Consider the following 13892-nt stretch of genomic DNA (forward strand, 5'->3'; position numbering starts at 1 on the left):
CTTTTATGTCCAACATTAACACGGCAGTCATGGAAGCAGTCATGGGGCAGACTGAACACGCTCTAGCGGGTCTGTCTGCTACCTTATCATTAATGACTAACAGACCTGGACCACAAAAGTCCTCCACGACTGCTCTAGACTTGGAACTGCAGTTTGTGTAATTATTCATTATCTGTGTGCTTCAGTGCTTCCTCACTCCTCTCACATCTTCTGATCTTAACCTCACCGGTGCCTCTACATTTAACCCTCCTCTGCACCTGTACCTGTAAGAATGTTCTTGTACATGAAAAACTGCAAGAGATACGACATAATCTGTCAAACCCCGGACCTGATGTCCAATCAACCAGGCTGTCCACACTCTTAGAAGACTTTAATGCTTTTAAACATATTTCAGTGTTTCTTCTCTCTGACATACAGAGAATAAGATTTTATTGTGTTTTTCCATTTGGTTTAACAAGACTACTGGTTCTCATAAGGAAGGAAGCATGCAAACCCTTCACCTACTGCAGGTGTCCATGCTTTGTCCGTGGCAGCTTGAACATGTGGTTTCCTCATTTCCTCATCCGGCCATAAACGAACACAGCATTATGTCGTCTTCCTGAAACACGTCCCCCCGCTGCAAAGTTATGGTAAACACCACATTCCCCAGCTCCACGTATCTCTGACACTTGATTACCTAACGTATAGTCTTTTGTGTGGTCTGACATGTCCCAGATAAGCTTCACGGACAGCAAAGGTTAGAGCTGCTGGTTAGAGTTGCTGTTGCTTCAGCAATGAGCAACAATGTTTTTTTTCTTAAACCTTTAACAAACAGAATTATTACACCTTTAAAATAAGACACAGCATATTTTAAAAAGCATATTTCTTGTCAACTAAGCAGCAAGTCTATCAATTTGCCAATTTCACGTGAGTCTAATTTCTCCCAGTTCTTCCTGCCAAGAATCTGCCAACCTGGAGGGTCTGGCAGCAGCAACTTTACTGTGATTAATCATAAATATTAAATGAGGTAGCTCGCGTGTTCTCTGCCTCAGGTTTGTAAATCTTTACCCGCCTACTTCACGATCCTATTTTGAACTTTATCTTTTTGTCTTTGCTCTTGTCAGATTTCGTTTCAGAGCAGAACCTCATCAGAGGGGTTTCTGTGGACAGGTTTTGCTCATCGCTATCGGCTCTTTTCTGGGCTTCACTAAACTAAAAACCAGATAAACTCTGCTTCTGCTGTACAAACCCGCCCTGTCCTCTTAAATCAGCAAGTACCCTTTGAGAAAATACCCCCCTTCTCAAAAATGTCTTTCTTGTTTTCTGGTTTTCAGTATTCACAAAGCTTTAAACACGTGAAAGTAACTAAACTCCTGGTTTCTCTCCAACTCCCCTTGTCAGGGTTTCCCCTCTGTTGTCTAGTTCTCATCTTTATCTTCACATTCTGTCCTTTTCTCCTCCAGTTTGGCTTCACCCCCCCCCCCCCCCCTGTTCATGCTGCCTCTCCTTCTTCTCATCATGTGACCCGGCATGTTGCTGCCTGCTCACCCACAAAGGAAAAGTGTTTCTCTAAAGTGTTTTTCTGTCATTGATTTTCAGTTAACTGTTTTAAAAAAACAGACATAAAGATGTGAAGTTTTTCCCAATGTGCTGTCTTGTGTCTGTATTTGTCATATGTCATTTTTCTAGATGTTTCTAGATGTTCCTTTTTAGGCCCATATTAAATGATATTCCCTTGGAGCATAATAAGTTTAAATACAGTGTTGAAGAGCAGTAGATCAGGGTTGCTGGTTCAATTCCCTGGATGGAAAAGGACAGAGAAGGGAGAGAGAATCAGCACCATCCTCCACTGATTTAACACAAAAGTGAATTTACAGTACTGTAGTGCACAATAGAGCCAGACGGAGACACAAACCACTGGATGGGAACATTTGGGAGAGGAAATGGAGTGTTTTTAACACCTCACACAAATACAGAAACAGACTATTGTTGTTCTTCTAATCTCCAATTGTAATTCTGTTGTTTTTGTGTGGCCAAGGTTACGTCAGTCTGTGATTCTTGTCTCCTGAAATGATGAATCACTATGACTCTCCCTCACTTCTCCTCTACTGCCAACGGCTGGTTTACAATGGTGGCTTCGAGTGACCCGGATCTGCAGCAACTGGACAGATTTGTAGGAAATTTTGTACAGACATTCATACTAACACTGAACAGTTTTATAAGCTTTTATGTGCCCTCAAGCAAAGCGCAGACGTCCTTGCCGCCCCAGCGCCCAGCAGCTAACAAAACACAGGCCGCACTAGTCAGATGGTGTGAGGCGGAGCATGAAGAAAAACAAAACAAAATTCACAGATAACGTTCCTTGGAAAAATACACGGTTATTCTATGAATGAAAGACTTAAGTCAGCCAGGTGGGCACAGAGCCAGCAGGATGGCTTAGTGGTTTGTCATTCTTCCTAGAACCAGGTAACACTCTGCATTGGCGATATGCTCCTTCGTTACAAACAACACACTGAGTGTTTTGACGTCTGACATTTTCTGTGTCAGACAGACATACTTGAGCACATGCTTCTTTGTCAGTGCGGAGAGCCAAAACCAATGAATATATCACCAATTGTGACTATGAGATTAGATTTTTCTAATGTTTTTAATAGCTTTGCAACACGAACACAAGTTACATCAGACAGAGGCTCCTCACAAAAACATGACGAGTGGCTGACGATCCGCAAGTAGTGATTCATGAAGCCAGAGAACCACAGCAGCAGGACCAGGACCAGGATCCACAGGAACCAGAGAACCACAGCAGGAGAACCAGGACCAGGATCCACAGGAACCAGAGAACCACCGCAGGAGAACCAGGACCAGGATCCACAGGAACCTGAGAGATGAGAAAAGCACAGAAAGGCTCCGGGGAAGATAGCAAGTTAGTAGCAGACATTAAGCTGACATGAGACATAATGATGGAGAGGAAGAGGAGGAGCCCAGTGCATCATGGGAGTCCCCCGGCGGTCTAAGCCTATAGCAGCATAACTAGGGGCTGCTCCAAAGCCTGAGCCAGCCCTAAACTATAGGCTTTATCAAAAAGGAAGGTTTTTAGTCTACTCTTAAATGTAGAGAGGGTGTCTGCCCCCCGAACCCAAACTGGAAGGAGGTTCCACAGGAGAGGAGCCTGATAGCTGGAAGCTCTGGCTCCTGCACTACTGTAGAGGACTTTGGGAACCACCAGTAGACCTGCATTCTGGGAGCGCAGTGCTCTAGTGGGGTAGTACGGTACTATGAGTTCTTTAAGATATGATGGGGCCTGACCATTAAGAGCCTTGTAGGTGAGGAGAAGGATTTTAAACTCTATTCTGGATTTTACTGGAAACCAGTGAGGAGAAGCCAGTACAGGAGAAATGTGGTCTCTTCTCTTAGTTCTCGTCAGAACACAAGCAGCAGTGTTCTGGACCAGCTGGAGAGTCTTATTGGAGCAGCCTGATAGTAAGGAGTTTTAATGATCCAACCTGGAAGTGACAAATGCCTGGACTAGTTTTTCTATAGACAAGATGGGCCTGATTTTAGCAATATTATGTAGATGGAAAAAGGCAGTTCTAGAAATCTGTTTAATGTAGGAGTTAAAGGACAAATACTGATCAAATAAGACTCCCAGATTCCTCACAGTGGAGCTGGAGGCCAGATTAATGCCATCCAGAGTATATATGTTGGCAGAAAAGGTGTCTCTAAGGTGTTTGGGGCCAAGCAGAATAACTTCAGTTTTATCTGAATTTAGCAGCAGAAAATTGCTGCTCATCCAGGACTTTATGTCCTTAAGGCAGACTTGAAGTTTAGTCAACTGATTAGGTTCATCTGGCTTTATTGATAAATATAATTGTGTATCATCTGCATAACAGTGGAAATTAATGGGGTGCTTCCTGATAATATTACCCAGAGGAAGCATATATAAGGTAAATAGTATCAGTCCAAGCACTGAACCTTGTGGAACTCCATGTCTAACTTTAGTGTGGACAGAGGACTCATTGTTAACATGTACAAACTGAAATCAATCTGATAAATAGGACTTAAACCAACTTAATGCAGCTCCTTTTATACCAATGAACTGTTCCAGTCTCTGTAACAGGATGTGATGGTCAATGGTATCAAATGCAGCACTCAGATCTAACAAGACCAGGACAGAGAGGAGTCCTCTGTCTGATGCCATAAGGAGGTCGTTTGTAACCTTCACCAGTGCTGTTTCTGTGCTGTGGTTCGCTCTAAAACTTGACTGAAAATCCTTAAGTAGACTACTGGAATTTAGAAAATTACACAGCTGGTTGGCTACTACTTTCTCAAGGATCTTTGAGACAAAGGGAAGGTTGGATATGTAAATGGATTGATTGAAATTAATATTTATGATCACTTCAGTTAGGCTGTTTGTATTTTTGGTTTTGTGTAAATTTGGATTGTACTTTAGTGTTAAACAGTTCTGATTTCTTTTATGATACTTGCCATCAACCTGTTTACATTCTAGCATTGTGCACATTGGTTTTTGCACCATACTTGTAAAATGTACCTCATATTTAGTTATTTTGCTTATATTTGCACTTTTTCCTACTTGTTACTGCAATTGCTGCACAATAATTTCCCTCCAAAATAAATACTGTCTTATCTTAGAAAGGTAAGATAGTGGGGAATAACCCACAGGCTTTCGATTGGAAATAGTAGAGCTTGAAGAGATGGCCTGAGAAGTGTGTGTGTGTGTGTGTGTGTGTGTGTGTGTGTGTGTGTTTCTACCGTTAGACCTACAGAGGGAAGAGGAACTTTATGGGAACAAACTCCAATAGCTCACAGCTGTCAAACGGCACTTTTCATTGTGCCCCCAAGCTGAGAACACACAGGATGTCCCCTCCAACAAGTTGTGAATGTACAGTGTGTGTGTGTGTGTGTTACTAAAGGTGTTCCATGATCAGAAAAATTACTAGAATGTATTACTATTATTATTATTATTATTGTCAGGCTGTGGTGAGTGGTCTGCCTAAAAATGATGATGTCTATCTGGGTGTGTGTTCAGTCCAGGGGAAGAACAGCAAGACAGCGTGATGTGTGTCTTGTCAGTGAAGTTCATCAGAGGTCATGAGGGTCAAGGAACTGGATATTTATCCCATGGTAAAAAGAAGACTGTGCCTGGGCAGGTTTTACAAGCTAAAGTAGTGAAGCAGGAGAAGTATTAGGAGTTGCATTAGTCAGAAAGGCACAATCATCCCTTAAAAACAGCTTAAAAACACACGTGGACCAGTGTGGACTAGAGACCTTGTTATCACTGCTTAGGCTGAACATCATGAAGCCACCTACCAGCCCTTTTGCCTCAGTTCTCCATAAAAGCATAAAATACAAAACTGTAACTAACTGGCACGTTTAATCTTGTTGATATCTGACTGATGAAGGATGACGCACTGTTCTAACAAAAGAAATAAATATAATACAATATAATATAAATAATATTCAAAAAGGAACAAACTTTGACTCAAGACCAGTCTGGAGAGCATCTGCACCCACAGCAGTCTGACCCATAGATCCATAGATCTGGAGTTATGCATTTCTTGTAGAAGATCTTCCCCGCCCAGCCCAAGTTATATAATGCAAGAACAGGTGTTCACGGTGCGGAATGACAATGAAAGAGGCAGTCAGTGTACCATCAAAATGATATTGATCAAAATAATTGCACAATGTTGCTGTAAGTCCTTAGACTGAGCCCTCAGGAGGGGGTGGGGGCTAGGCAGCTGCTGAGACCAGCCCAGCAGTAACTTTACTATGACATACAGCACAAAGCTTAATATGTTTTGGCTCCATACCATACCATGTTCAAGTAGTTAACTTGTAGCAGGAACATTTTCAAAGTTATATAATCAGAGTTCATACTTAAATGAAAATTACTTAAAGGTTTTTTTAATCGAGCATCCTTTCTCTGTACCTTTGAATAAGACATAGCTTGATTATGGAATTTGCATTTTAAAAGTCATCCGGGTTTAAGCTGAGATAAACACTTGTAATCAGAATTTCCAGTGTATAGTTCACTATTTGTCTAAGTAGATATTTTCTGGTTTTGATGCACTTGTATAACATGTTTGTGATGAAGCATGGGGTAATTATTCTGTTTAATGAGCTCTGTGTATCGCACTGGTTCTGTTCTGTACCTCCATGCTCTCTTTCGCTTCTCACATTGCTGCTAAACCACCGGCTGACCTGAATCAGGTTGGATATAAATGGTTTTTGTTATCTGTGTACCTGAACGTCTCTTTCCCACAGCTAGAAACCGGAGGAGCAAGACTCAAATCTTCAAATCTAACAACATCACAAAGCAGAACTGTGGAGCCGACGGTGTATTAAAAGCAGAGGAAAAGTGCAGAGAAAGGTTTGTATTCAGCACTGATAAACTGGACAGTTTTTTTTTTTACTGTTGTGTCACCAATTAAATGTTTTGCGATCAAGAGACATGGGATTTTCCCACAGATAGAGGGAAAGCCAAAGTTCCCGGATGTGCGGAAGTGATCTTACAGGACTCTACGTTGAAAGGGAAACAGGAAGTGTTTATTTAAAATATGTACACTTATTTTTTTTTCCACGTGTGTGACATATTTTACAAATATGGATATCAAAAAGTTGTAATGTTGCTGGTTTGATGTCAAAACACGGTTTCTGCTACGAACGCCGTGTGGCTGCACTAACCTGAAAACATGGAGGCCGAAGAAACCCGACAGTTTCCGTGACACACGCGCTCTGCTCAGGTAGGCAGTGTGCCCCCCCGGGGTTACTGACAGTAAAGTAAATTGACACAATTGCTGTAGAACTGAATAAATGCCACATTTAAAAGTTCGAATTTGTAAATATTGATAGCAAGCGTTAGCTAAGTTAGCGTTAGCATTAGTTAGCATAGCATTAGCTAAAGACTAATGGCAGCCCCTAGCTAACTGCTAGCTAAAACATCAGTGTGCCTTAGACATTTGTCTCATTTTGCCGTCAATTTAAACTGCTATGAAAGTATTATTTTATTATATACAGCACACAAAATACTGTTAAAAGCATCAGACTAGGTCGAATATGCTATCTACCTACTACTGCCACTAATAATAGTATGATTTAGGTGATGGCTAATGTGAACTTCTATTAACATAAGCCTCCCAAAACTGGTGTTTGTTAAACTTTAACGGACTGGACTGCAAACCCTGATCAGATACTCCACACGGTTGGCCAAAAGGATGTTAAGCCCAAGAAGAAAGTTGTGTACATGTTGTTGCATTCAGTACTCTAGGCAGCAACCAGTGGTCCATCAGTTATTTCAATTTTATTAACACAGCTTGGACTGGAGTAATGGTGGGCAGTATATGGTCAGAACTCAAAAATCACAGATTAATGACATCTAACAGTAAAAAAAACGTCAATATTCTTACTGGAAAGGCTTGAGCAGTGGTAAGCACCTGGTTTACACCACCCTCTGCTGCAAAGGAGAGGGACTACACCTGCCTGCACAGAGATGAAGGAAATGGCAATGTCAAGTTCATGGAGGCCGTGAAAGTGTGTGGTGTGTGTCCATGTGTGTGTGTGCTGAGCGTAACCTTATAGTTCTTATCATACAGTTCTTCCTCATGTCGATTTACTGAGAAAGTGGTTTCTCTTACTGCCGAAAGTAATTAATGTCTTCCTGCCGGAGACTGTGAGAACTCTCTGGGCGTGTGTGGCAGACCTGGGGGCCACCCACCTGTTTGCCAGGCCACACAGAGAAGTTGTTATCTGGCCGCGACACACTCCACTGCTGCTTCAGCCCTGGAGGAAGACGCTCCAACATGAAGTGTTTGTGGATAAAGATGCACAAAGAAAGAGACTGTAATGGCTTTGTATGAAAGTAAAACAAAATGGATGCAGTAGAGACAAGAGAAACTAAATTGAAAAAAAGAAACAATGTTATGAAGAAGTTTATTTTGAGAAGAAAACATCAAGCTTATTTAATTTGCATTTCACACAAATCTATTTATATTTTTAGTTGTATATATGTATGTGTGTGTGTGTGTGTGTGTGTGTATATATACATACATACATACATTTTGGCAGATATTGCATAAATAAGAATGAATAAGGAACTAGATTGCATTGAACTGTGAACCCTGTATTGTGTACTGTACTGCACTCTTCTTTTTGTGGACTTCGATGCTTAGGTCAATAATGACAACAAGAAGCCAGAAGCAGAACAAATACTTTATAGAATCCATGAAACAAAATATTGTGGCTTTATGTGGCGAACTCACCCCCTGATATCAAAGTGATATTTAAAAGATTTTGAAGTATTTTTTCCATTTCTTTATCCCATAATCCTTCTCTCTTTCTCTCTCTCAAAAACCAAAAAGTAATTTGCGATACACTTGTGTGCACCTGCAGCATTGTGGCGTTTGTGTCAGGTGGATCACAGAGTGGCCTCTACTGTGGATTGGCTCGTACCACGTTTTTACATTGTTTAGACAGAAGCTCCTTCCAAATGAAAAAATATATATAGTACCTGTTGTGCAGTGAAGTGGGAGAACCTCTCCCTGTTTTTAGAGGAAAATTCTAATGTTCAGCATCCAGAATGTGTGTAACCTGAGCTTAATAACACCCCTCCCTTCCCCCTAAACACACACACACACACACACACACACACACACACTCGGTAGCCCATAATTTTACCCCTTCAGAGGTTCCTATCTAATCCCCCCTCTCCATTTTGTTGCTGGGCTCCTGTTACTTAGCTACCAGTTGCCACGGTTGCTTGGGCTGATGGGGTTACCTTGGCAACCATACCCATCCCATTGTGTGGCGATCCAGCCACGGTGGGCCTGTCCCAAGGATACACACACAGGCACACACACACAAACAGAGGGTATAACGTTATCCCAAGGCGGCCCCCTCCCCCCTTCAGTGCCCGACACATATACACACCATACACACACACACACACACACACATATACATTCAGCACACAGCAGCAACTCCTGGTGGGGAGGAAGGGGTTGCACAAAGGGACACACACACACCTGTTAGCAGATCCATGCAGCCTTCCACTTCACCTGTGGAGAATACAGCTCTGTGTGTGTTTGTGTGTGGGATTAATCCCTCATTAATAATCAAACCTGTTTGTAACCCACCCACAACGCCTGTTTTAATCTGCCCCCACCCCACCTCACCACCTCTCCCTTCCTTATTTCTTCCACACCCTTCTTCTGTTTTTCATTTGTATAAAAGACCCTGTTAACTGCGACTTACAGCCATCAGTAGCCGAAGAAAAAGTGCTGTGATTCAGTGTGTGTGTGTGTGAATGACTGCATGTATTCCAGCGTGTCTGTGTGTGTCATCCTGTCAGCTAGGGTGCTAATGTATTCACAGACAACCTGCTAACGTAAACACCAACACTCTCTCAGTCAGCAGCATCACATACTGTTCTATACAAATGCAGAGTGAATAATCAGAAACGACCTGTTCATTTTCATTTGAATGTAAACACTTGCTACTCCCCGTCTGCAGAGGCTAAACAGAAAGGGATTGGACAGTGATGTCAATAGATACAGGCGAATCATTATTCATTCAAGCATTGATCCTTTCGAAACAGATCTTTTTACAGTGCTCAGTGCTCAGCTGAGCAAGAACCAAAGGAGTGCTTTACACATGATTTGAACTAAATTGAGCAAAATTGCACTGAAACAACATTGTGACACCTAACACAAAGAAAGGAGGCTCAACAGGTTTTCAGGTGAGCTCTGTCACGTCTCTGGCCACTAGAGGGTACTGTTGATTAATGAGAAACATTCAAATATAGTGGCAGGGACACCGGAACAAAGACTTGCAGGAAAATGAGCTGAAACTCACAAAAGAAGGAGAAAATATAACCTTTTCTATTAAACATCCTGTTAATGAAAGTATACTGTTTCCAAGTTTAAGTTTAAAATGAAGAAAATACTGTTTCTGTATCCCAAATAGACAGTCTGAAGACGAAGCTGGGATGTTGCAGGGAAACCGACTCACTGCAGCAGCAGATATTTAGTAATATTAAATATATATGAATTGCCAATTTAAAATGCCCATTAGCCACTTAATGGTTCATCTGTGACCATATTAATCATCATAATATTAATTACAATTGTCTGTGCATGTAATATTTATATACATATTTTTTGCCTTTATTTGATAGAGACAGACAGGTGGGAGAGAGGGGTGCGACATGCAACAAGGGTCGCCGTCTGGAATTAAACTGGCAGTAGGTAGGGTTGACCATGTTATCATGTGGCATTCACACTAACCACTCAGCTACCAAGGTGCTTGTATACATGTGTTTGAACAGGGCAGCTGAAGGATACAACCAGTACTTTGGGTGTGTTCACCTAAATGGTTACTTCCAAATAAATGGTCTGCATAAATATGGTAGACCTTCGGCTTTCTTTTAAGTCCGGTCAGGATTTCTGATTGTTTTTTAGTAACCTTATTTAACCAGCCAGTCTCTTAAAAGTCCGTAAAAACTGTGACTAACAATGCTGTCATAGATTGTTGGGAATGGTTGGTGAAATAACAGAGAAATGATGACCAAAAATACAAAAACAAGGCAAAGGGTTGAGGTTTTTTTCATTTTTAAACTAACAATCCAGTGTACTGTGGGTATGTTTCATAATTATTATCATGTTTTATGTTTGTGGTCCCTCTGTATGCTGCGTGTGTGTTGACAGCAGGCAGGGAATCGTTGCCGGTCACGCTTCACCAGTGGGCTGCATTTATGAACGCACAGCAGTCTCCATAGGGTGAATAAACATGCTTTACACACGGCGGCTCATTAATGTGTGTGTGTGTGTGTGTGTGGGAGAGGTTGGCTACTATACGTGAGCGGGGATCTGTGTATGTGAAGGTATTTTGAAGAAGTGTGAGCACTCAAATACGAGAAACAGCAGAAGGAGCTTAGTTGTTACTCTTGAAGAGTGACGAACACTTGCTGATTTAGGAGTTAACTATGTCAGAATGTGTGATTTGATAAATGCCTGTATACAGCACACGTGGATGCATCATACTGCTTGTATGTTGACGGGTCACACAGTTGTAGATGCAAAACAGTTTCCACAAGATGAATAAACGAGCAGCTCATTAATGCCTGGCTGTGTGTGTGTGTGTTTGTGTGAGTGTTGACAAAGAACCATGTTAACGTATGCTATATGTTATTGTGTGTGTGTGTGTGTGTTCTAGTTGGAGCTGTCCATGTTATTAACTCAGGAGAAATTTGTGTGTATATGTGTGTTCTGCAGCACAGCAGTAATCATTCTATGCATATAGAGTGACGCCTATTAGCACTATTGTATAAGCAGCCACTTGCAGTCGCTGATACAAAGCCATACACAGCTAAAGGCTTTAAGTTCTCAGGCACCGTGCCCGATTTCAGGCACAGAGTTGTAAATCATGTAACACTTAATTCAGTACGCCGTACACATTTCCTTCTGGACTTTTCAGGTTTACAAATATTTTTTTGCTTTAATTGCTGCAGTTAAATTTCCCCAATGTGGGACGAATAAAGGTTTATCTTATCTTACCACTTTCAGATGAACACCAGCACTGCAGGGCGAAAACAGTCACCTGATAGGGAGCACTTTCCGTGTGTGTTTTCAATGTTTGCTTTATTGTTGTTACTGCTTTGCTTTAGTATCCCTACCTGGCTGTAGGCTGTGGCTTTATGTTACAGGGGAATCTTTCTAACAATGTTTCTATATCTTTCCACATCCGTCTTTGCATCTGTAAACTGTCAGCAGACTTGTTTTAAATGTGTTTCCAATACATTTAAGGTCCAAGGTTGAAAAGGACTAAAGTTAACCAGGAAAAAAAACATTTACCAAACTTGTACATTTCACTGTACATCAATGATTAGAATCGATTTTTTTTTTTTTTTTTTTAATTATTATTGATGGGATTGTTATATATTCATGAAATACAACATGTCAAGCTTTGTCAGGGATATATGGGTGCATGAGTGCATGAGCAATTGTTAACTCTCTCCGGAGGTGAAGATGCTCACGTGCAAGATGTGAATAAATGGTCCCAAATTAATGCATTTAATTTGATTTGATTAATGAATTTAATAAATGGCAGTGGCAAGCAGAAAGGTTCTTAGCCCAGAGTTAAACGATATTCCAGATATAAACTGAATGCTGCTTGTCCATGCTTAGTGTCGACTCTGGGAACGATGAGCACAAGCTCTCCCTGACCGTCCGAGATGTCTGGATGGATCTTCAGCAATGTAATTTGGCCTATCATTTCAAACCTTCCATTCCATAAAACACAAATGCCAAAGTTGTGCTTGCCAAAGGACAAGCTGAAAAGCTAACCTGATCAATGATACTTCAGCATGCCTGGACATAATAATGTGATATACTATTTGACCAGTATTATCTCTGAGTCTAACTAGAAGCTGGCTTTCTGTTTAAAGGCCGAATCGTTGCAGCCGTAAGCTTCCCTGTATTGGTTTAATCAGTTTAAGCTTAACAGTTGAAACCACTGAGATGCAGCTCAGTATTTGAAAGCTGCTCCTTTTATGTAAAGCTTGTTTACTGTCCACCATAATTCATGGGAGAAAACCCAAAATATGATGTGAAAAACAAACAAAGTTTTTTCTCTGAAGTCCCCAGAGGCTGACTACTGGGGATTTGAGGTTTTTATTTAAGAGCTGTTATATTTTCTAAAAGATGTGTAGGTTGTACAGGCAGATTAATGTGTGTAGTCAAAGGGCTTATCTGAACCGAAGCAGGTGGTTGTGGTTTGTCTGCTCTCACTCGGTTTTAATGTAGAGGATACAGACAGAAGACTGAACAAAAGGAAAGAGAAAAAAGTGAAGGTGAAGGGAGAGATGGAAAAGAGCTACAAATTAAGAATAAAAAGAGGGAAAGAAAGATCAAGAATAAAACACCTGAAGCAAAAAGAAAGCAAATAAACATAGAAAACATTGCCCTGACCCAGCTGTCCAAGTGGGAACGCTGGACCCTTGCCCACTCCTCCTTCCAAGCGTCCTCCGCCTTGGCTGGACCTGTGCCACACCTACCACTTTGTGCGCCTTCAGGAGGCACTGAGTGCTATTTGGTCTCACCAACGCTCGCGCCATCTTCCAGACCCTCGTCAACGACATGCTCCAGGATGTTAAACAAGCATGTGTTCATATACCTGGACAACATACTGATCTTTAAGAAGTTTTATCGGCGCCACCCAGACCAAGTCCTCGGCATCGAGGGGCACGGCCTGTGATGAACCACCTTCCTGTTCCTCTGAGCTCTCTGACCAGTGACGTGGAATCTTCTCCAGATGAGGATGAGACACGCATTGAAGCGGAGAAGATCAACATGGATGTTTCAGATGACTACTTCCTGATCCTCCGCTTGGCACCCACTCTCCCTTTTCTTGGTTCCTGGTCCTGCTGCAGTTCTCATGGTACCACCGGCTCCCAATGACCTGTCCTGAGTGAGTTCTCCTTTCTTACTCCACTCACCGATCCAGCTTCACCAGCTGGAGTCCTGAGGCTTCCTTCAAACAAGACTCTGAATAATATTCACCGGCTTGCCAAACCTAAAATTTGGGTCCGAAGCACACTTACATTGTAGCTTTCTTACTTAAACTATATAATATATAACTATATATAAATATTTTAGTGTTTTTAATGTACAGTAATCTGCTTTGTCTTTATATGCTAAAAAAAAATCTCTTATCTAGTTGAGTCTAATGCTATTTCATTGAATAATTAACACCACCTCATCTTGTGCCTGTGTTGAAGTGTCATTTTAATTAAATCGCATTAATCTTTTTTTTTTTTTTAAAGGTGAATCTCTCTAACAGTGTTTCAATAGTCGGCCACAAATCTCCAAACTGTCAGACTTGTGTTAAACATGCTTCCAGTG

Source organism: Pempheris klunzingeri, chromosome 11 (assembly GCF_042242105.1).
Source record: "Pempheris klunzingeri isolate RE-2024b chromosome 11, fPemKlu1.hap1, whole genome shotgun sequence".
NCBI lineage: Eukaryota > Metazoa > Chordata > Actinopteri > Acropomatiformes > Pempheridae > Pempheris > Pempheris klunzingeri.